Source organism: Euprymna scolopes, chromosome 46 (genome assembly GCF_053919585.1).
Source record: "Euprymna scolopes isolate OS-2025 chromosome 46, ASM5391958v1, whole genome shotgun sequence".
Taxonomy (NCBI): Eukaryota; Metazoa; Mollusca; class Cephalopoda; order Sepiida; family Sepiolidae; genus Euprymna; species Euprymna scolopes.
The window spans coordinates 145797877-145823890 of NC_136527.1; the positions used below are offsets into that span (position 1 = coordinate 145797877).

The 26014-nt window shown below is 35.2% G+C and overlaps 1 long non-coding RNA gene across 1 annotated transcript in view; it reads left to right on the forward strand.

Annotated features, from left to right (window-relative positions):
• LOC145270552 (uncharacterized) overlaps positions 1-24095 on the forward strand; it is a 38650-nt gene extending 14555 nt beyond the window's left edge. Inside the window, exon 2 of the long non-coding RNA XR_013865437.1 lies at positions 22294-24095. This is a non-coding gene — a long non-coding RNA (uncharacterized LOC145270552). The remainder of the gene's footprint in view (positions 1-22293) is intronic.
• The last annotated feature ends 1919 nt before the right edge of the window (positions 24096-26014 follow it).

Genomic DNA, 26014 nt, shown 5'->3' on the forward strand with positions numbered 1-26014 from the left:
AAGCAAAAATCGATACTAACAGCCATGCTTGACCACGTTTTTGGCTCAACTAGACGGAGCAAAGTTCGATACTAACAGTCATGCTTGACCACATTTTTGGCTCAACTTGATAAAGCAAAATTCGATGCTAACAGCCATGCTTGATCACATTTTTGGCTCAACTAGACGAATAAAAATCCGATACTAACAGCCATTCTTGACCACAGTTTTGCTCCACTAGACGAAGCAAAAGTCGATACTAACATTCATGCTTGACCACATTTTTGGCTCAACTAGACGAAGAAAAATTCGATACCAACATCCATGCTTGATCACATTTTTGGCTCAACTAGAAGCAAAATTCGATACTAAAAGCCATGCTTGACCACATTTTTGGTGCAACTAGACCAAGCCCAATTCGATACTAAGAGCCCTACTTGACCACATTTTTGGCTCAACTCGACAATCAAAAGTCGATACTAACAGCCATGCTTAACCACATTGTTTGCTAAACTAGACAAAGAAAAATTCCATACTAACAGTCATGCTTGACCACATTTTTGGCTTAACCTGACAAAGAAAAATTCGATGCGAACAGCAATGCTTGACGTTATTTTTTGCTCAACTAGACGAATAAAACTCCGATATTAACAGCAACGCTTGACCACATTTTTGGCTCAAGTAGACGAAGCCAATTTCGATACTAACAGCCATGCTTGACCACATTTTTTGCTCAACTAGACGAAGCAAAAGTCGATACGAACAGCCATTCTTGACCACATTTTTAGCTCAACTAGCCGAAGCAAAATTCGATACTAACAGCCATACTTGACCACATTTTTAGCTCAACTAGATAAAGCAAAATTCGATACTAATAGCCATAGTTGACCACATTTTTGGCTCAACTAGACACAGCAAAATTCAATACTGACAGTCATGCTCGACCACATTTTTGGCTGAACTAGACAAAGCAAAATTGAATATTAACAGCCGTGCTTGACCACATTTTTGGCTCAACGTTATAAAGCGAAATGCGATACTAAAAGTCACGCTTGACGATATTTTTGGCTCAACTAGACAAAGTAAAATTCGATACTAACAGCTATGCTTGACCACATTTTTGGCTAAACAAGACAAAACAAAATTCGATACTAACAGTCATACTTGACCACATTTTTGGCTCAACTAGACGAAACAAAATTCGATGCTAACAGCCATACTTGACCACATTTCTGGCTCAATTAGACGAAACAAAATTCGATGCTAACAGCCATACTTGACCACATTTTTGGCTAAAGTTGACAAAGCAAAACTCGATACTAACACCCATCCTGGACCACATTTTTGGCTCAACTAGAAAAAACAAAATTCAATACTAACAACCATGCTTGACCACATTTTTGGCTTAACTAGAAAAATCAAAATTCGATTCTTACAGCCATGCTTAACCACATGTTTGGCTCGACTCGACGAAGACAAAATTCGATACTAACTGCCATGCTTGGCCACATTTTTAGCTCAACTAGACGAAACATAATTCGATACAGACAGCCATGCTTGACGACATTTTTGGCTCAACTTTATAAAGCAAAATGCGATACTAAAAGCCATGCTTGACGACATTTTTGGCTCAACTCGACAAAGTGAAATTCGATACTAACAGCGATGCTTGACCACATTTTTGGCTCAACTAGACGGAGCAAAATTCGATACTAACAGCCAGGCTTGACCACATTTTTGGCACAACTAGACGAAACACAAGTCGATACTAACAGCCATGCTTGACCACATTTTTGGCTCAACTAGACGGAGCAAAATTCGATACTAACAGCCATGCTTGACCACATGTTTGGCTCAACTTGACAAAGCAACATTCGATTCTAATAACAATGCTTGACCACATGTTTGGCTCAGCTAGACGAAGCAAAATTCGATACTAACAGCCATGCTTGACCACATTTTTTGCTCAACATGACAAAGCCAAATTCGATACTACAGCCATGCTTGACCACATTTTTGGCTCAACTCAACGAAGCTAAATTCGATACTAACAGCCATGCTTGACCACATTTTTGGCTAAACTAGAAAAAACAAAATTCGATACTAACAGTCATACTTGACCACATTTTTTGCTCAACTAGACGAAGCCAAATTAGATACTAACAGAAATAGTTGACCACATTTTTGGCTACACTAGACAAAGCAAAACGCGATACTAACACCCATCCTGGACCACATTTTTGGCTCAACTAGACAAAACAAAATTCAATACTAACAGCCATGCTTGACCACATTTTTTGCTAAACTAGACAAAGCAAAATTCGATACTAACAGCCATGCTTGATCACATTTTTTGCTCAACTAGATGAAACAAAATTCAATAATAACAGCCAAGCTAGACCACATTTTTGGCTAAACTAGACGAAGCAAAATTCGATGCTTATAGCCATGCTTGACCACATTTTTGGCTATACTAGACGAATTAAAATTGTATACCAACAGCCATGCTTGACCACATTTTTGGCTCAACTAGACAAAAAAATACGATACTAACATCCATGCTTGACCACATTTTTGGCTCAACTAGACAAATCAAAATTCGATTCTAAAAGCCATACTTGACCACATTTTTGGCTCAACTAGACGAAACAAAATTCGATACTAACAGCTATACTTGACCACATTTTTGGCTAAACTTTACAAAGCAAAATTCGATACTAACACCCACGCTTTACCACATTTTTGGCTCAACTAGACAAAACAAAATTCAATACTAACAGCCATGCTTGACCACATTTTTGGCTAAACTAGACGAAACAAAATTCAATACTAACAGCCATGCTAGACCACATTTTTGGCTAAAATAGACGAAGCAAAATTCGATACTAATAGCCATGCTCGACCACATTTTTGGCTATACTAGACGAATTAAAATTGTATACCAACAGCCATGCTTGACAACATTTTTGGCTCAACTAGACAAAAAAGTACGATACTAACAGCCATGCTTGACCACATTTTTGGCTCAACTAGACAAATCAAAATTCGATTCTAAAAGCCATGCTTGACCACATTTTTGGCTCAACTCAACGAAGCAAAATTCGATACTAACAGCCATGCTTGACCACATGTTTGGCTCAACTTGACAAAGCAAAAGTCGATACTAACAGTCAGGCTTGACCACATTTTTTGTTCAACTTGACAAATCAAAATTCGATGCTAACAGCCATGCTTGACCAAATTTTTAGCTCAACTCGACGAAGCAAAATTCTTCACTAACAGCCATGCTTGACCACATGTTTTGCTCAACTTGACGAAGCAAAATTGTATACTAACAGCCATGCTTGACCACATTTTTGGCTTAACTAGACAAAGCCTTACTCGATACTTAAAGTCATCTACATTTTTGGCTCAACTTTACAAAGCAAAATTCGATACTAACACCATGCTTGAGCACATTTTTGGCTCAACTCGACGAAGCAAAATTCGATACTAACAGCCACGCTTGACCACATTTTTGGCTCAACTATACAAAACAAAATTATATACTAACAGCCATGCTTTACCGCATTTTTGGCTCAACTAGCAGTAAAATTCGATACTTACAGCCATGCTTGAATACATTTTTTGCTCAACTAGACGAAGCTAAATTTCATACTAATAGCAATGCTTGACCACATTTATGGCTCAACTAGACGCAATAAAATTCGATACTAACAGCCATACTTGACCACATTTTTGGCTTAACTTGACAAAGCAAAATTCGATACTAACAGCCAGACTTGACCACATTTGTGGCTCAACTAGACGAAGCAAAATTCGATACTAACAGCAATACTTGACCACATTTTTGGCTCAACTAGACGAAACAAAATTCGATACTAACAGCCATACTTCACCACATGTTTGGCTAAACTGTACAAAGCAAAATTCGATACTAACACCCATGCTTTACCACATTTTTGGCTCAACTAAACAAAACAAAATTTAATTTTAACAGCCATGCTTGACCACATTTTTGGTTAAACTAGACGAAGCAAAAGTCGATACTAACAGCCATGCTTGATCACATTTTTAACTATACTAGATGAAACAAAATTCAATACTAACAGCCATGCTAGACCACATTTTTGGCTAAACTAGACGAAGCAAATTCGATACTAACAGCCATGCTTGGCCACATTTTTGGCTCAACTAGACGAAAAAAAATTCGATTATAACAGCCATGCTTGACCACATTTTTGGTCCACTTTACAAAGCAAAAGTCGATACCAACAGCCATGCTTGACCACATTTTTTGCTTAACTAGACAAAGCAAAAATCGAGACTAACAGCCATGCTTGGCCACATTTTTGGCTCAACTAGACAAAACAAAATTCGATACTAACAGTCATGCTTGACGACATTTTTTGTTCAACTTTACAAAGCAACATTCGATGCAAACAGCCATGCTTGAATACATTTTTGGCTCAACTAGACGAGCAAAATTCGCTGCTAACAGCCATGCTGGTCCACTTTTTTAGCTCAACTTTACAAAGCAAAATTCAATGCTAACAGCCACGCTGGACCAAATTTTTAGCTCAACTCTACGAAGCAAAATTCGATACTGACAGCCATGCTTTACCACATTTTTGGCTCAACTAGACAAAGCAAAATTCGATACTAACAGCCATGCTTGACCACATTTTTGGCTCAACTAGACGAAGCAAAATTCGATACTAACAGCCATGCTTGACCACATTTTTGGCTCAACTAGACGAAGCAAAAGTCGATATTAACAGCCATGCTTGACCACATTTTTGGCTGAACTTGACAAAGCAAAATTCGATACTAACAGTCAGGCTTGACCACATGTTTTGTTTAACTTGACAAATCAAAATGACCACATTTTTGGCTCAACTAGATAAAGCAAAATTCGATACTAACAGCCATGCTTGACCACATTTTTGGCTCAACTAGACGAAGCAAAATTCGATACTAACAGCTATGCTTGACCACATTTTTGGCTCAACTAGATAAAGCAAAATTTGATACTAACAGCCATGCTTGACCACATGTTTGGCTCAACTAGACAAAGCAAAATTCGATGCTAACAGCCATGCTTGACCAAATTTTTAGCTCAACTCGACGAAGCAAAATTTGATACTAACAGCCATGCTTGACCACATTTTTAGCTCAACTAGACGAAGCCTTTTTTGATACTTACAGTCATCTACATTTTTGGCTCAACTTTACAAAGGAAAATTCGATACTAACACCATGCTTGACCACATTTTTGGCTCAACTCGACGAAGCAAAATTCGATACTAAAAGCCATGCTTTACCACATTTTTGGCTCAACTAGACAAAACAAAATTCTATACTAACTGTTGTGGTTGAAAGGTTGAACAATAATTTGTAAGGAATATAATGAAGACGCAAACAACAAGATAACGCAATAATAAGTGTATTAAAGAAAAGGTATAATTACAATATGTACAAATGACGGTCTCGAGTCAGAGAGTCTTGGTGGGAGGACATGTACGCTCTTTGGCGTCACTTCCAGTGGCATTTGAGTAAGACACACCAAGGCCAACCTAGGCTTGCCATTTATAGTGTTATGTTATTCACATATGCAAATAAGTGGTTGCCACTACAACACCCCCCTCCACAGATTTTAAGTCACACAGATTTCAATATCTTTTTCTTTTTGGGTTTACCATTAAAGGTTCATTCACTGTTCTTTTCCTACCTGATCTTCGGGGTTCAGGTGGATTTTGAGGTGGTTTCAAATTAAAAGATTTGTATATGATATGTTTAGTGTCCTCCTCTTCGACTGTTGTCGTATCATCATCATCTTGGATATGACGTTTTTTTATCTGATTTAGGTGCCTTTTATGTATATTCTGTGGACCTTTAATCATGTATGTACAATCACCAATGCGTTTATCCACTACTCCACATTCCCAGTAAGATGTGTTATTTCTGTAGCACTTAAAATATACTCGATCTCCCGAGTTATATTTCTTTCTTCTCGTGTGTGTAGTGTTTCGGATAATTGCCTGCCTTGGCAATAGTTTGTCAAACGCTGATTTTACCTTTCTGGCAAACATTAGATCAGCTGGTGATATGTTTGATGGTGTACTAGGATGTGGTGTAATCCTATATACTTGCAAGAATTGTTGCAAAGCTTTTTCTGTTGGTGTTCCAATGGATTTCTTTAACGCTCGTTTTGGCATGTCCACGAACCTTTCCGCGAGGCCGTTCGACCTTGGATGATACGGCGGAGTCGTGATGTGCTTCATTTGGAACGTGTCGCAAAATTCCTTAAACTCTGCGGATGTGAACTGCGTTCCGTTGTCAGTGACCAGTGTGTCTGGTACACCGAATCTTGCAAACAACTCGTGTAGGAACCCTATTGAGTTGTTTGTTGTTGGATTCCTGCAACGCATTACCTCCGGCCATTTTGTGAAACTATCCACTACAATTAAATAATAGTTTTCACCTACTGGACCAGCGAAGTCCATGTGGATTCTCGACCATGGTTGGTCGGTTTTCGGCCAAGGTTTGTGTACTATAGGTGGAGATTTTGCCGCTAACTGGCATCCTTTACATTTATCAATTGTTGTCGCTATGTCAGTGTCCATGTTATGCCAGTACACGTAGCTTCTCATTAACGACTTCATTCGATTTATCCCCGGATGTCCTGTGTGGAAATCTCTTAACATCCTATTCTGCAATGTTTTGGGTATTACCACTCTCTCGCTGTACAGTAACACATCGTCACATATGGAAAAAACTTCCTGCACCTTTGTGTCCATTATAATTTTCTCTTTTATGTCCTTTATATATTCGTCTTTCTCGGCTTCCCTTTTAATGTCCGACAAAGTTACGGGTAGTTCCTTAATGATGTTTGCTACCATATTTTTTACTTCAACATTTGTCCGAATTGCTGCAATGACTGATTCTTCCAGATTGTGTTTCTGTGGTATCAGTCTTGACAGTCCATCTGCATGGCAAATCTTTTTTGATGCTAGATGTTGTAGCTGGAAATCGTAATTAAGTAGTATTGTACCCCAGCACAGCAATCTATTTGCGGTGTATACCGGCAATCCTTTTTTTGATCCATAGATCGTGACTAACGGTTTATGGTCGGTTTCAAGTATGAATTGTCTACCATATAAATATCGGTGAAATTTAGTCACGGCAAAGATTATGCTCAACGCTTCTTTTTCGATTTGTGAATATGCCCTTTCGGCTGGTATCAGCATTCTCGAAGCGTGCGCTATTGGCTTTCTAGACCCATCCGGCATAATATGTTGAATGCATGCTCCTAAGCCGTAGGAGCTAGCGTCACTAGCAGCGATTATTTTTAAGTTTGTGTCAAAGTGCGTTAAGAATAATTCGGATGTTAGTGCGCTCTTTATTTTGTCAAAAGCGGTTTGACATTCTTGCGTCCAGTTCCACGGTGTATCCTTTTTAAGCAGATTATTTAAGGGGGCTCGCAAGTTATGCATTCCTTCAATAAAAGATTGGTAATAATTTACGAGTCCTAAGAAACTCTGCAAGGTTGTTACATTATCGGGTGCTGGCATATTTTTTATTGCCGCAGATCTGTCTGGGTCTGGACGTCGTCCATGTTTGTTTATTATGTGTCCAAGATACTTAATCTCGCTCATACAAAAGTCACATTTACTTTCTTTTACTTTAAAGCCGAATTCTTGTATTCGAGTAAATACTTGTTTCAAATGTTCCTTATGTTCTTCTAGGGATTTGCTCCTGACAACAATGTCGTCCAGGTATGCACATGCGCACTCAATACCACTTAGCATGGTGTCCATCGCTTGCTGAAAGATGGCAGGCGCTACTTTGATGCCAAAAGGCAATCGGTTGTATTTGTATAATCCCTTATGCGTATTGATGCATAGTATTTTTGAGCAATTCTCCTCGACCGGTATTTGCAAATACGCGTCGATCAAGTCTATCTTGGAGAAGATATTACCCCCATTCAACTTCGTGAATATTTCCTCTGGGCTTGGTAGGGGGTAATGGTGATCTTTTAATAGGGAGTTGACCCCGGTCGAAAAGTCTGCACACACTCTAACTTCGTCATTCTTTTTCTTTACGTATACGGTGAGGGCTGCCCACTCGTTGTGTTCTATTTTTGATAGAATTCCCGTCTGTTCCAATCTATTTAATTCTTTATCAATCTTTTCCAACCCAGCGAACGGAACATTTCGCTTTTTTCTAAAAATTGGGCTGGCGTTTTCTTTAAGTTCAAACAAGGCCTTGAATTTATTGCAGCGACCTAAGTTAGTCGTGCATGCCTCAGGAAATAATTCTTTTAAATCGTCTTTTATATTTACTGTTGTTGGAGAAGAACATTCTAATTTTTTACAGAATGTATTGATTGGCTTATCCCATAGTCCGAATTTCTCAATTAAATCTATTCCAAACAGATTTTCACTATTTTTTAGTACAAATATTTTTAATTTCTTCGAAATCCCTTTCAATTTTATCGGGAGGACAACTTCTCCTTCAAATTTTATACCACTACCAGTTATCGTCCGGGCTGCTTTACTAGTTTTCATCATGGCCGGTTTTCCCAACTTTTTCCACATATTCAGGTTTATTATAGAAACATCGGAGCCGGAGTCGAGTTGTAACTTTATTGATGTTTTAAATATTTCCACTTTTACGTATTTTCGCCGATCTTTGTCTAATTTTGTATTTGATTTTGTTTGCTGTACTCTCTTTCTGGTGTAATCTTTATCTCTGCAGCAATCTCTTTTGTGTCCCACCTTCTTATAAATGTAGCATTTTTTCTTCTTATGAGGACAATCTGATTCCCAATGCTTTTCTGCACATCTCTTACAGTTATATCTAGGAAGAGGCTTGTTATATTCTGTACTATATTTATGGTTATTATCTTTGGAATATCCCGTTCCATTGCTTTTCTTTGTAAAGTTCTTGGTTGGTGCGTATGGTTTTCTAACTTTTCTTACATATGCCACTCCGGATTCTTCTATATTTTTTGAATCCTTTTTTAGTGTAATGGCCCTTTCACAGTCCTCTGCTAGTTTCTTGCTCAGATTCCAGCTTAGACAACACTCATCTGCGTATTTCTGCATTTTTCATGGAAACTAACCCTTGAGCGAAGATTAGACATTTAAAATCTTCTACCGTTAGTTCTGCAAGCTTAAAATTATCACAGTTTTTATTGACAACTGATGCGTATGTCAAATAATCTTGGTTGTCCATCTTTCTTAGATTCATGCACAGCCATCTTTTATGAAAAAGAGATATATTTGGATTAAATAATTCTTTTAGTAATTTTACAGCTTCCATGAACTCTAATTCCGCAGTTTTTTTAGGTAATATGTAATCTACGAATTTGCTGTGTTCTGATGTACCCAATTTTCTGAGTAAGAGGCTCACTTTCTGACTATTTGGCCAATTTTTACAGCCCCGTTGAAAAACATCCTCGTATCTTGTGTAGTATGCTTCAAAATTCTTCTCTTCCTCAGGCACATAATGAAATGTGTCCATGCTATTAAAAATAGTTGTATGGGAGAAATTAACACTATCGACATTTTCTCGATTACTCTTTAGTAGTTCCAGTGTTGTAGCAAGACGTTCATCTTGTCTTTCTTCATATTCCAATTGTAGTTTCTTATGCCTTTCTTCCTGTTCCAATTGCAGTTTTTTCTGCTTTAATTGTGCCATTTTCTGCTTTTCTTCTTGTTCCTGCTGCCATTTCAATAATCTGTCCTCTCTCTTTTCCTCGCGGTCAGCCTGTGCCTGTATTTGTGTTTGCAAAAGCTCGTTTTGTATAGCTTGTCTGCGTTCATCCCGCTCAGCCTGTGCTTGTAAAAATTGCATGAACATTTTTGATAAGTCTTCCATGTTTTTTTTTGTTTTTTTTTTAGTGTGTAGTTAAAAAAAATATTGTACCATGTACAATATACACCGGTTTGGGTTACAACAAAAAAGCAAATTGCTGTAAGCTCCTGTTTTCAATAATAATATCGCTGCTTGCAATAATATATTCTTTTTGCGTGTCACGCTGCAAAAAAAAAAATAAAACAGGTTTATCTGGAATCACGAAATGGAATTGACTTTCCGTTTTTAGGCACTTACTAATAAGTAACTCTTTCCACCAAATAAAAGTTTGGGTTTTTTTTTTAATCGAGTCGCAATTGAATAAATGTATGCAGTACATTTAGTTCTTTGAGTTTTTTTTCTCTAGTATTTTAGTAATTAAAATACCTCTTAAATTGAGATTACCTTTTTTTTCCGTGACACTTTACTGTATTATCCGTTATTCAGTGACAACTTCAAGAAAAAAAAATCCTTTCCTTGAATTTTAGTTTTAGCTGTGGTATTTCCTTTTAGTACCGACGTCAACCAAAACATTAATTAAAAAGTCCTTTAGTCGTTGTTTTGTTTACGGAGAAGAGTAATTAGAATCCACTGGTGAACTTTTTTTCGTAGGTTACTTCCTTGCTTTTCGTAATACGAGTCTGACATGTCGTTTTTGCGACAGAACAAAGTTCGCTTTTCGTTTGCAAGTTGGTCCTTTAGTAAGATTTGTCGTGTAGCGACAAAACAAAAATTCACTTTTACATTCGTTTGCAAGTCGGATTCCAAGAAAACAGCGTAAATTGTCGCTTTTGCCACGTTAGAGTTTTTTTTTTCACTTGAGTTGAACTCTCTTTAGCGTAAAAATCCGTTTGCTAGTAAACACTTTGCATTCCTTAAAAAAATGGTCAACCTTTCCGTTGTACTTTTTTTTTTTTTTTTTTAAATAGTTCTTAGTCAAACTGTTATATTTGAGGCTTCATATCTCGTCGCCAACTGTTGTGGTTGCAAGGGTGAGCAATAATTAGTAAGGAATATAATGAAGACGCAAACTACAAGATAACACAATAATAAGTGTATTAAAGAAAAGGTATATTTACAATATGTACAAATGATGGTGTCGAGTCAGAGAGTCTTGGTGGGAGGACATGTACGCTCTTTGGCATAACTTCCGGTGGCATTTGAGTAAGACACACCAAGGCCAACCTAGGCTTGCCATTTATAGTGTTATGTTATTCGCATATGCAAATAAGTGGTTGCCACCACAACACACACAGCCATGCTTGACCACATTTTTGGCTCAACTAGCAGTAAAATTCGATACTTACAGCCATGCTTGAATACATTTTTGGCTCAACTAGACGAAGCTAAATTCGATACTAACAGCCATACTTGACCACATTTTTGGCTTATCTTGCCGAAACAAAATCGATACTAACAGCCATGCTTGACCACATTTTTGGCTCAACTGTACAAATCAAAATTCGATACTAACAGCCATGCTTGACCACATTTTTGGCTCAACTAGACAAAGAAACATTCGATACTAACGGCCATACTTGACCACATTTTTGGCTCAACTAAACGAAGCAAAATTAGATACTAACAGCCATGCTTGACCAGATCTTTGGCTCAACTTGACAAAGCAAAATTCGATACTAACAGCCATGCTTGACCACATTGTTGGCTCAACTTGACAAAGCAAAATTCGATACTAAAAGCCATGCTTGACAACATTTTTTGCTTAACTAGACGGATCAAAATTCGATACTAACAGCCATGCTTGACCACATTTTTGGCTCACCTCGACGAAGAAAAATCGATACTAACAGTCATGCTTGACCACATTTTTGGCTCGACTTGACAAAGCAAAATTCGATACTAACAGCCATACTGAACCACATTTTTGATAAACTAGACGAAGCAAATTCGATACTAACAACCATGCTTTACCACATTTTTGGCTCAACTAGCAGTAAAATTCGATACTTACAGCCATGCTTGACCACATTTTTTGCTCAACTTGAAGCTAAATTCGATACTAACAGCCATGCTTGACCAAATTTTTGCTCAACTAGACGAAGAAAAAATCGTTACTAACTGCCATGCTTGACCACATTTTTGGCTAAACTAGACGAAGCAAAATTCGATACTAACAGCCATGCTTGACCACATTTTTGGCTAAACTAGACGAAGAAAAATTAGATACTAACAGTCATGCTTGACCACATTTTTGGCTCAACTAGAAGAAGCAAAAATCTATACTAACAGCAATACTAGACCACCTTTTTGGCTTAACTAGTCGAAGCAAAATTTTATACTAATAGCAATGCTTGACCACATTTTTGGTCAACTAGACGAAGCAAAATTCGATACTAACAGCCATGCCTGACCACATTTTTGGCTCAACTAGAATCAAAATTCGATTCTAACAACCATGCTTGTCCACATTTTGGCTTAACTAGCGGTAAAATTCGATATATACAGCCATGCTTGACCCCATTTTTTTCTTCAAGCAAAATTCGATACTAACAGCCATGCTTCAGCACATTTTTGGCTCAACTTGACAAAGCAAAAGTCGATACTAACAGCCATGCTTGACCACATGTTTGGCTCAACTAGACGATGCAAAATTCGATACTAACAGCCATGCTTGACCACATGTTTGGCTCAACTTGACAAAGCAAAAGTCGATACTAACAGCCATGCTTTACCACATTTTTGGCTCAACTAGACGAAACAAAATTCGATACTAACAGCCACGCTTGACCAGTTTTTTGCTCAACTGGACAAAGAAAAAATTCGATACTGACAGCCATGCTTGACAACATTTTTTGCTCAACTAGAAGCAAAATTCGATACTAACAGCCATGCTTGACCACATTTTTGGCTCAACTAGACGATGCAAAATTCGATACTAGTAGCCACGCTTGACCAGCTTTTTGCTCAACTGGACAAAGAAAAAATTCGATACTAACAGCCATGCTTGACCATATTTTTGGCTCAACTAGTCAAAGCAAAATTCGATACTAACAGCAATGCTTTACCGCATTTTTGCTCAACTAGACGAAGCAAAATTCGATACTAACAGCCATTCTTGACAACATTTTGGCTTAACTAGACGAAGCAAAATTCTATACTAACAGCCATGCTTGACCACATTTTTTGCTCAACTAGACGAAGCAAAATGCGATACTAACAGCCATTCTTGACAACATTTTTGCTCAACTGGACGAAGCAAAATTCGATACTAATACTCATGCTTGACCATATTTTTGGCTCAACTTTACACAGCAAAATTCGATACAAACAGCCATGCTTGACCACATTTTTTGTTATATTTTTACAAAGCAAAATTCGATGCTAACAGCCATGCTGGACCAAATTTTAAGCTCATCTCGACGAAGCAAGATTCGATACTAACAGCCATGCTTGACCACATTTTTTGCTCAACTAGAAGAAGCAAAATTCTATACTAACAGGCATTCTTGACCACATTTTCGCTCAACTAGTCAAAGCAAAATTCGATGCTAATAGCCATGCTTGACCACATTTTTGGTCAACTAGACGAAACAAAATTCGATACTAACAACCATGCTTGACCACATTTTCGCCCAACTAGTAGTAAAATTCGATACTGACAGCCATGCTTGACCACATATTTTGCTCAACTTGAAGCAAAATTCGATACTAACAACCACGCTTGACCACATTTTGCGCTCAACTAGCAGTAAAATTCGATACTTACAGCCATGCTTGACCACATTTTTTGCTCAACTTGAAGCAAAATTCGATACTAACAGCCATGCTTGACCAAATTTTTGCTCAACTAGACGAAAAAAAAATCGTTACTAACTGCCATGCTTGACCACATTTTTGGCTAAACTAGACGAAGCAAAATTCGATACTAACAGCCATGCTTAATCACATTTTTGGCTCAACTCGACGAAGAAAAATTCGATACTAACAGCCATATTTGACCACATTTTTGGCTCAACTAGTCAAAGCAAAATTACATACTAACAGCCATGCTTGACCACATATTTGTTCAACTAGACGGAGCCAAATTCGATACTAACAGCCACGCTTGACCACATTTTTGCTTAACTAGAAGAAAAATTCGATACTAACAACCATGCTTGACCACATTTTGGCTCAACTAGCAGTAAAATTCGATACTTACAGCAATGCTTGACCACATTTTTTGCTCAACTTCAAGAAAAATTCGATACTAACAGCCATGCTTGATCACATTTTTGGCTCAACTCGACGAAGCAAAATTTGATATTAACAGCCATGCTTGACCTAATTTTTTGCTACACTAGACGAAGAAAAATTAGATACTAACAGTCATGCTTGACCACATTTTTGGCTCAACTAGAAGAAGCAAAATTCGATACTATCAGCCATATTTCACCACATTTTTGGCTCAACTAGTCAAAGCAAAATTCGATACTTACAGCCATGCTTGACCACATATTTGTTCAACAAGACGGAGCAAAATTCGATACTAACAGCCACGCTTGACCACATTTTTGGCTAAACTAGAAGGAAAATTCGATACTAACAACCATGCTTGACCACATTTTGGCTCAACTAGCAGTAAAATTCGATACTTACAGCAATGCTTGACCACATGTTTTGCTCAACTTCAAGAAAAATTCGATACTAACAACCATGCTTGACCACATTTTTTGTTCAACTTTACAAAGCAAAATTCGATGATAACAGCCATGCTTGACCACATTTTAAGCTCAATTCGACGAAGCAAAATTCGATATAACAGCCAGTCTTGACCACATTTTTGGCTCAACTAGACGAAGTAAAATTCGATACTGACAGCCATGCTTGACCACATTTTTGGCTCAACTAGAAGAAGCAAAAATCTATACTAACAGCAATACTAGACCACCTTTTTGGCTTAACTAGTCGAAGCAAAATTTTATACTAATAGCAATGCTTGACCACATTTTTGGTCAACTAGACGAAGCAAAATTCGATACTAACAGCCATGCCTGACCACATTTTTGGCTCAACTAGAATCAAAATTCGATTCTAACAACCATGCTTGTCCACATTTTGTCTCAACTATCGGTAAAATTCGATACTTACAGCCATGCTTGACCCCATTTTTTTCTCAACTTCAAGCAAAATTCGATACTAAAAGCCATGCTTTACCACATTTTTGACTCAACTAGACGATGCAAAATTCGATACTAACAGCCATGCTTGACCATATGTTTGGCTCAACTAGACGATGCAAAATTCGATACTAACAGCCATGCTTGACCACATGTTTGGCTCAACTAGACGATGCAAAATTCGATACTAACAGCCATGCTTGACCACATGTTTGGCTCAACTTGACAAAGCAAAAGTCGATACTAACAGCCATGCTTTACCACATTTTTGACTCAACTAGACGAAACAAAATTCGATACTAACAGCCATGCTTGACCACATTTTTTGCTCAACTAGAAGCAAAATTCGATACTAACAACCATGCTTGACCACATTTTGGCTAAACTAGCAGTAAAATTCGATACTGGCAGCCATGCTTGACCCCAGTTTTTGCTCAACTTAAAGCAAAATTCGATACTAACAACCATGCTTGACCACATTTTTGGCTCAACTAGACGAAGCAAAATTCTATACTAACAGCCATGCTTGACCACATTTTTTGCTCAACTAGACGAAGCAAAATGCGATACTAACAGCCATTCTTGACAACATTTTTGCTCAACTAGACGAAGCAAAATTCGATACTAACACTCATGCTTGACCACATTTTTGGCTCAACTTTACACAGCAAAATTCGATACTAACAGCCATGCTTGACCACATATTTTGCTCAACTTGAAGCAAAATTCCATACTAACAGCCATGCTTGACCACATATTTTGCTCAACTAGACGGATAAAATCGATACTAACAGCCGTGCTTGACCACATTTTTGGGTCAACTTAACAAATAAAAATTCGACCCTACAGCCATGCTTGACCACATTTTTGGCTCAACTAGACGAAGCAAAATTACATACTAACAGCCATGCTTGACAACATTTTTGGTTCAACTAGATTAAACAAAATGACGATACTTACAGTCATGCTTAACCACTGTTTTTGTTCAACTTGGCAAAGAAAAATTCGATACCAACAGCCATAGTGGACCACATTTTTTGCTCAACTTGACAAAGCAAAATAAAATACTAACAGCAATGCGTGACCACATTTTTGGCTCAACTAGACGAAGAAAAATTCGATACTAACAGTTATGCTTGACCACATTTGTGGCACAACTAGACAAAGCAACATTCGATACGAACAGCGATTCTTGACAACATGTTTGCTCAACAAGACGAAGCAAAATTCGATACTAACAGCCATGCTTGACCACATTTTTGGTTCAATTCGATACTAGCAGCAATGCTTGACCACATTATGGCTAAACTAGAAGCAAAATTCGATACTAACAGCCATGCTTGACCAAATGTTGGGCTCAAGTAGACGAAGAAAAATTCGATACTAAGAGTTATGCTTGACCACATTTTTGGCTCAACTAGACGAAGCAAAATTCGATACTAACAGCCATGCTTGACCACATTTTTGGCTCAACTTTACAAAGCAAAATTCGATGCGAACAGCCACGCTAGACCAAATTTTTAGCTCAACTCGACGAAGCAAAATTCGATACTAACAGCCAAGCTTGAACACATTTTTGGCTCAACTAGACGAAGTAAAATTCAATACTAACACTTATGCTTGACCACATTTTTGGCTCAACTTTACAAAATCAAAATTAGATACTTACAGCCATGCTTGACCACAAATTTTTTTTTCAACTTGGCAAGGTAAAAATTCGATGCTAACAGCCATGCTTGACCAAATTTTTAGCTCAACTCGACAAAGCAAAATCCGATACTAACAGCCATGCTTGACCACATTGTTGCTCAACTAGAAGAAGCAAAATTCGATACTAACACCCATGCTTGACCAAATTTTTGGCTCAACTTGACGAAGATAAAATCGTTCCTAACAGCCATGCTTGACCACATGTTTGGCAAAACTTGACAAATAAAAATTCGATACTAAAAGCCATGCTTGATCACATTTTTGGCTCAACTCGACGAAGCAAAATTCGATACTAACGGCCATTCTTGACCTAATTTTTGGCTTAACTAGACAAAGAAAAATTCGATACTAACAGCCATGCTTGACCACATTTTTTGTTCAACTTGACAAAGCAAAATTCGATGCTAACAGCCATGCTTGACCACATTTTTTGCTCAACTGGACAAAGCAAAATTCGATACTAACACCCATGCTTGACCACATTTTTGGCTCAACTTGACAAAGCAAAATTCGATACTAACAGCCATGCTTTACCACATTTTTGGCTTAACTAGACGAAGAAAAATTCGATACTATCAGCCATACTTGACCACATTTTTGGCTCAACTAGACAGCAAAATTCGATACTAACAGCCATGCTTGACAAACTTTTTGGCTCAACTAGACGAAGAAAAAATCGATACTAACACCATGCTTGAGCACATTTTTGGCTCAACTAGACGAATCAAAATTCGATACTAACAGTTATGCTTGAACACATTTTTGGCTCAGCTTGACAAAGCAAAGTTCGATGCTAACAGCCATGCTTGACCACATTGTTGGCTCAACTCGACGAAGCAAAAGTCGATACTTACAGCCATACTTGACCACATTTTGAGTCAACTAGACGAAGCAAAATTCGATACTAACAGCCATGCTTGACCACATTTTTGGCTCAACGAGAAGCAAAATTCGATACTAACAACCATGCTTGACAACATTTTTGGCTCAACTGGCAGTAAAATACATTACTTACAGCCATGCTTGACGTTATTTTTTGCTCAACTAGACGAAACAAACGTCGATACTAACAGCCACGCCTGACCACATATTTTGCTCAACTAGGCGAAGCAAAATTCGATACAGCCATGCTTGACCACATTTTTGGCTCAACTAGACGAAGCAAAATTCGATACTAACAGCCATGCTTGACCACATTTTGAGCTCAAGTAGACGAAGCAAAATTCGATACTAACAGCCATGCATTACCACATTTTTTGCTCAACTAGACGAAGCAAAATTGTATATTAACGGCCATGCTTGACCACATTTTTGGCTCAACTCGACAAAGCAAAATTCGATACTAACAGTTTGTTTTATACCAATTCAATCATCTCCTCTCTCAGTTCAACATGCTCGTGTTGGCTAAAAGAGGTTTATTTTAGTGTAATCCTCATTAAAAATCAATTACCAGTGTTGTAAGGGGGATAGCGATTGTCTGTTTCTCACCTGACTACAACTAGGATGTCTACAAGTCTAACATAAACAAATTCCTTATTCTGTCAATCTTTGTGAGATCCCTCTCTCATATTGAGTGAATTGATTCGCTTGATGAGAAGACGTGATTAACTCAAGATGAGGGGTTGGTTTTTATATTTCTTTATTTTCTCCCAGGAATTACTCTGAGCAGAGGAGCAATCAACGATCTTTAACTGGGGAGGGGGAAGTTCTTACACATCGCATGTCTTAGACGCTTCTCCAGCCCTCCTCGAGAGGAAACCATTTTCAGACGATTTTCCTCTGCTGATGTCCCCAGATCAACTAACATCCATGCTACTCACACGTATTTCCTGCCTGCTATTTTTAGTTCTTCTGATAAAATTGTTTATGATATTGTTTTAGTATATTTTAATAGTTTTTTATGAAAATATTTTTCATATCCCTCACTTGTTCATCTCTCCAGTTAGATAGATAGATCGATAGATAGATAAATAATTACAAAGTTAGGAAACTATAATATTCCAGTTACTCAATAACACATTGTTGTAGTTGCTAAACCAGAATACGTTTCAACCTGTAAACAAAACTGAACAAAAGTTTGAGCTGCACATCTAAGCCATACTTGACCACACTCTCACTATCTTGACCACATTTTTGGCTCAACTTTTGACGAAGCAAAATTCGATACAATGAATCTCACATTCTCACTATCTTCCTCAGCTCATTTGAGAGATACCAATTAAATCCCTTTCTCTGTGCGTTCAACAAGTTGATGGTGGCCAAAAAGAGGTTTATTCAGTTTAATGCTCATTAAAAATCAATTACCAGTGTTGTAAGGGGATAGCGATCGATAATAAGTGTTTAATTATATTTTGCCAGCCCATCTTAAATTCTTATTTTCACACATTGAATGCTTTTAAAGAAATAAAAACTTTCGCTATCACTTTGCCCATGAGTCACGTGATGCCACAATTCCCCAGCAATTCCAACATCTAGTTGAGGAAATTACTAATTTGACTAATAATAACCACAGCAGCATCAATATCAAAGTTATCCCAAGCAAAAAAAGATGTCAATATCGAATAATATGTCTTAGTGGTATTGTCATAATATGTTGCATTAAAACCTAAATAACAGAGGTTGAAGGTTTAGTATGTGTTTAAAGTAAGTTGAATATTTAGTTTTACTAATAATTACAGATAAAACATTATACAATCTGATGAATTAAATGTCCGTGATTACAAACAAGTTATACATTTGGATGATTTAATGGTGAACTGATATGTATAACTTGTTTGTAATCACAGACATTTAATTTATCAGCGTGGTTAATGTTTAATTATTATAAAGACTAAATATTCAACTTACTTTAAACATATTTGTTTAAATATATATATATATATATATATATATATATATATATATATATATATATATATAAAAATGTAAAGTTGGTTCATTCCAAACGAATAAAACCATATTTCTACATTACCAATTTATTTGAAATTTTCAGACAACCCATCTTTAGAGTCGAGGCATGTTTTTATGTTATTAAAATAAATTTTCCTCGCGAATATTAAATAAAATAAATATTTTTTTTTTAACCGTGGTGCGAATCTGTTCTGTTGATAAAACTGAACTTCCGGTTCGATTCATTTCACAGCCATGAATTGACGAAAGATTTCATTTTCTGTTTAGTAAGTAAAAAAAAAACAAAAAAAACATAATTCATTTGTTTATCTTCCAAATTCTTTAATTTACACATTTTTCTTTATATTTAAAAGTTTGTTGCTTGCTTTTTGAGTTTTTTTTGTTTTTCGATATAAGATTGGTTGGAATAAAAAAAAACATGATTTAAAAAATAGCGTGGATCACTCTCTGCATTAGCACCGAAAAATGTTACTAAACATTTATTAATAATTTCTCACTTTTACAAACATTTGTTTAAATATATATATATATATGTAAAATAGAGGGGAAATGCGAATGAACTGGAAAGGGATGATCTGGTCCTATGATGCAAGTCAGTTTATGGGTCAGACGTTGAATGGAGCAAAGTTTGGATGAACTTAAACCCTGACTGACAAAAATGAAACCCGGGAATAAGATGACGTAAGACCAAATGCAAACATCAACAGGGTCATTATGTGGGTCGATTACGTAAATTGGTTAACGGGAAAATTCATAAAAAGCAATGATAAACAAGAGTCAAGCAGTCAGAGTGACAGCAGGAAGGGAAAGACAGACGATGCTCAACTGCCTGTCACGGTCGCAACCACACCCTCTCCACTACACTATCTCCATCACCACCTCCACCGCCGTATTATGTATATGTGAATGTTATTAAATAAATCAAATTGTTTTATAACAAAGCGTCTCGTTATTCATAGATAAATGAACAGCGGTCATTCCATTCACTAGACGACTTACAACAACATATATGCATAAATGTCAAACGAACTATCTCTATCTATTGAGATATTCAAAAATCTCGGATAGTTAGAATATCCATGGTGCTAACAAAATAGACGTCACAGCCACACCATCCAGTATATATATATATATATATATATATATATATATATATATATATACACACATATGTATATAATCTTCAAACAAACCGGTTCATTAATTAATGAGAAAAAAAACAACAAAAAATAAAAAACATCACAATCAAATTAAAAATTTAAATATTGAATTTATCTCTTTAAAGAAAATGTTGATATTTTTTAATTTTACATATTCGTCTATCAACAATATATAAATACACATTCTTAAGGAAAGAAAACAATTGTATGCAGTAAAAACTTTTTTGATGAACCCATGTAAATTTTCTATTTTTATAGCAACGATTCATATAGAGACTCATATCTATATGTATATATAAGTGACAAACGTTTTTACTGCACACAATTATTCTCTAGATTATATCTTGAGGAACACCTTTATCGACTGGTTTTGTGTCAGGAAAGCAGCAACAGTGAAGGAGATGCTAAAGTTTAGCAATCCAAGAAAGACACTATTAAGGGAGAAGGCTTTGCTGCATCTTGAGAAAAATAGAAAAGGGGTGGGATTTTGCTGCTTGTCAGTTTAATCTGAAGGATGTACTTCGAGGAAGTATTATTGTTATGAGTTCATCAGAGAAAATTTCATTAAACTTGTAAAATAAAGAGATGCAAAATTTTGTATATTTGACATGGTAGATAGTTGAATATTTAATCTTACTAATAATGATAAAACACGAGAATAGATGTGAGACCTATTAGATTTGAGATTCTTTTTAAACCTTGTCTAAGACGAAGATTCACCAGCCTTGTATAATAAGTTGAATATTTAATATTACTAATAATAATTAAAAAAACATTTATTTGATAACTAAAACGCCTTTGATTACAAACAATTTATATTTTCAGATGATTTAGGATTGAATGGATATTTACAATCAAATAAGATTTGAGACATTTTTTTAACCTTGGCTAAGACGAAGATATGACACTTCTACCAGCCTAGGTGTAGCAACAATACTCAATCATTATGCTAATGTGAGCTTTGTAGGCGTATCACATACTCTCAGATCTCCGGGATTTTCTATCAGGGTTGAGAAAGACCAATTTTCTTGCAGTATCCTTTATGATATTCTCAAAAAATATAGAAATGAATAAAAACGTAAAACGTAAAGAACAGTAGTTTTTTTCAATCAAATTAATGAATTTCTGAGCACTAAATAAATTAAAGTTAAAATTTAAAAAATGTCGATATTGTTTAATTTTACGTGTTTGTCTATCAACAATATGTAAATGTACATTCTTATGGAAGGCAGAAACAATTGTATGCAGTAAAAACTTTTTGGTGAACCCATGAAAATTTCGTTTTATTATAAAAATGGTTTATATTAAGACTCATATCGATATGTGAGCATATATATAAGTGAGAAGCGTTTTTACTGCATACAATTATTCTTATCGACTGGATCTGTGTCATGTTAAAAATATTTGTTTATTTTTCTTGTGTGTCTAATATGACGTTTTATTATAAATTATCTGGAGGTTATGAGTTCAATCTAATAATATTGACTGCAATAAAAAATATAATATATGCCTATGCAACTTCTAAAACTTGTATTTAATTTCATTTTTTACAGATGTTCCTGCCTGAAGCCATTTAATAAATGTTAATGGATCAACTTTTTCTTAAAAATTATTAGACGACAAAATTATCAGCAAAATCTGTAGGAAGATTAATTATTCTGTGAAGATGATATTAAATTTTTGTAAAATATGTTTTAAAAATATAAAAAACTTTTAAAAGATTAATTCGCAAATTGCAGAAAGCAATGTGTCTTTTATAAATACAATAATTTTTAGGACAAGAAAACATAAGAAATATCTTTCAGAGAATTAACACCAGATAACTGATACATCCTTGTGAAGGAAAACGCTATAAGAAATGTCTCTTAGAGAATTGACACTAGATAACTGATATATCCTTGTGAATAAGCAAGCATTTGTTTTTGAAATAATAATTGATAATAGAACACGAGCATAAGATATCAGAACACTCACACTTATTCTTGCCAAGTGTACATGTATCATTCTTCTGAAAAATAAACGTTAGTCGATCTATGTTAGTGAAACACATGAGAACTCAATCTGGAAAAGAGCCACATTCTCTTGAAATGTATGGAAATTCTTGTTCTGAAAAAATCAATGTTATTGACACATTGGGGAAAACCATATTTCTGTAAAGTGTACGGATTTTCTTGTTCTGAAAAACAAACTTTCGAGAATCATGAGAACGCACACTGAGGAAAAGCCGCATTCTTGTGTAGTGTGTGGGTATTCTTGTTCTCACCAATCACAGTTAGTGACACATATGAGATCTCACACTGGTGAAAAACCATATTCTTGTGAAATGTGTCGATATTCTTGTTCTCAAAAGTCACATTTAGTGAGACATATGAGGACTCACACTGGAGAAAAACCACATTCTTGTGAAGTGTGTGGATATTCCTGTTCTCAGAAGTCATGTTTAGTGGCACATATGCGAACTCACACTGGGGAAAAACCACATTCTTGTGAAGTTTGTGGATATTCTTGTTCTGAAAAATCAACATTAGTGGCACATGTAAGAACTCACACTGGAGAAAAGCCACATTCTTGTGAAGTATGTGGATATTCTTGTACTAGAAAAACAACATTAGTAAAGCATATAAGAACTCACACTGGGGAAAAGCCACATTCTTGTGAAGTATGTGGATATTCTTTTTCTGTTAAATCCAGTTTAGTGACACATATGCGAACTCACACTGGGGAAAAGCCACATTTTTGTGATGTGTGTGGATATTCTTGTTCTGTTAAATCACGTTTAGTGGCACATATCAGAACTCACACTGGGGAAAAGCCACATACTTGTGAAGTGTGTAAATATTCTTGTTCTGCTAAATCAAGTTTAGTGAGACATATGAGAACTCACTCTGGTCCTACTGGTTCGACTGAAGTAAAATAAAACAAAATAGTCCTGCCTAACTTATATTACTTGATGAACCAAGTGCAAGACAGATCCAGACAATCGCACTTAAGGGAACAACTAAAAAAAAGCTATCAGCTGATTTAAATAAAAAGAAGGAAAATGAGAAGCTGGTTTGGCCGCCCCATACCAAGCGTTACAATCTTCAAAGAACGAAAATAAAAAGGGAACAGCCATGTGAAGTTCATAGTTTGTGTTTTTCTGAAAACGGAAAGTTAGCAAAACTGGGGAAAAGCCACATTCACAATCCTGTTCTCTTAAACATATGGAACTCACACTGGGGAACTGAATGAGATAATTTACATCCTACTGGAGATAACTTTAATGCCTACTAGACACCTATCATCTCTCTGTACAAAGGAGTTCCAGAACTACCTAGTATCAGGATAATTTTTCCGACAGGTAAACTCTCACCAATATCTAAAAGAACAAATAAGATTTCCTTACTATGGCTTTTACTTACATAAGCTTTTACAAGGAATGGACATCTTTCTCCAACTGCTGTTATATTCATGCAAATTCTGTGGTTTAACATATTCCATGAAATCACATTTAATGTCAACTAGACACTATCCTCGAGTATATGAGGTCTCTCTGTACAGGGGTTTGTCAGAATAACCTGGCATGAGGATACTTTTCCTAGAAGAAAACCCTTACCAAATATTCAAAATCACATAGTATTCGCTGCCTAAATAAGATCTTGTTGGCGAACTCACATTAGCTTTTATGAACAGTGGTTCACCTTCTATAAGTGATATTACCTCAAGTAATAACATGAAACTGATATCTATGTATCTCATATAGACTTCAAGTGTTAGCACCAGGTTGTGAGTCCCTTGATTTCTGAGAATCTTTGATTGAAGATAAAACAAAGGAGAACAAACATTCTTGTAAAGTGTGTGGATATTCTTGTTCTGTAAAATCAAAGACTGTGAGACATATTACAACTCACACAAAGAAAAGAAACATTCATAGAGAGTTCAAGTTTTAGTCTCAGTGAATTGTGTTGATATTCTTGTTCTGAAAAAAAAACTTTAGTAAATCATATTAGGATGCACACTAGAAAAAAAGCCACATTCCTGTAAATTTTGTAGATTTCTTGAGAAAGTCACAAGTATTGTGACATGATTATTCAGGAAAAGCCACATTCACTGTGGAAATAGGCTTCATAAAAAACAAGTTGCATTACATAATATAATAATATATAAACATTAAATAATATACCAAAATAAAATGCAGAATGTGAAAATAAATCAATAGGCTTAAAACAAAAGTTACATTACATTATATATATATAAACATAAAATAATATATAATATTATAATGATATATAAACATTAAATAATATATAATAATATATAATATATAAACATTAAATAATATATAATATATAAACATAAAATAATATATTATAATAATATATAAACATAAAATAATATATAATAATAATATATAAACAATAAATAATATATAAGAGATAATATATAAACATTAAATAATATATAATAATAACATATAAATATTAAATAATATATAATAATATATAAACATTAAATAATATATAACATATAAACATAAAATAATATATATCATATATTATTTTATGTTTATATGTTATATATTATTTAATGTTTATATATTATATAAACAATAAATAATATATAATATATAAATAATATATAATATATAAACATAAAATAATATATAATATATAAACATTAAATAATATATAATAATATATGAACATTAAATAATATATAATAATATATGAACATTAAATAATATATAATAATATATGAACATTAAATATATAATAATATATAAACATTAAATAATATATAATAATAATATATAAACATTAAATGATATATAATAATATATAATATATAAACATAAAATAATATATAATATATAAACATTAAATAATATATAATAATAATAATATATAAACAATAAATAATATATGACATATAAACATTAAATAATAAACCGAAATTAAATGTAGAAACAAAATATGCATACCATGTATATCGAAGCAAACATTCAACAGATATCCCAATGAAAATCGTGAGGGATCACTATAAACACAAAAAAACTCAATCCAAAGCTTTACTGAAAACTTTGGAAGCGCCATAGTAAGCATAGAGCAGTACATAAAAAGCTCAACACATGACATTTTGTGCGGAACATCATGAAAACCTATCGCAACAATCCTCTATCGCAAAGCTTGCTGAAAACTTTGGAGGTGCCATACTGAGAATACTGATGAACCAGCCACATAAATTGCAAGAAAGGAAAATGTTTACACAGAAATCGCGAAGAAACAATAAAAACCG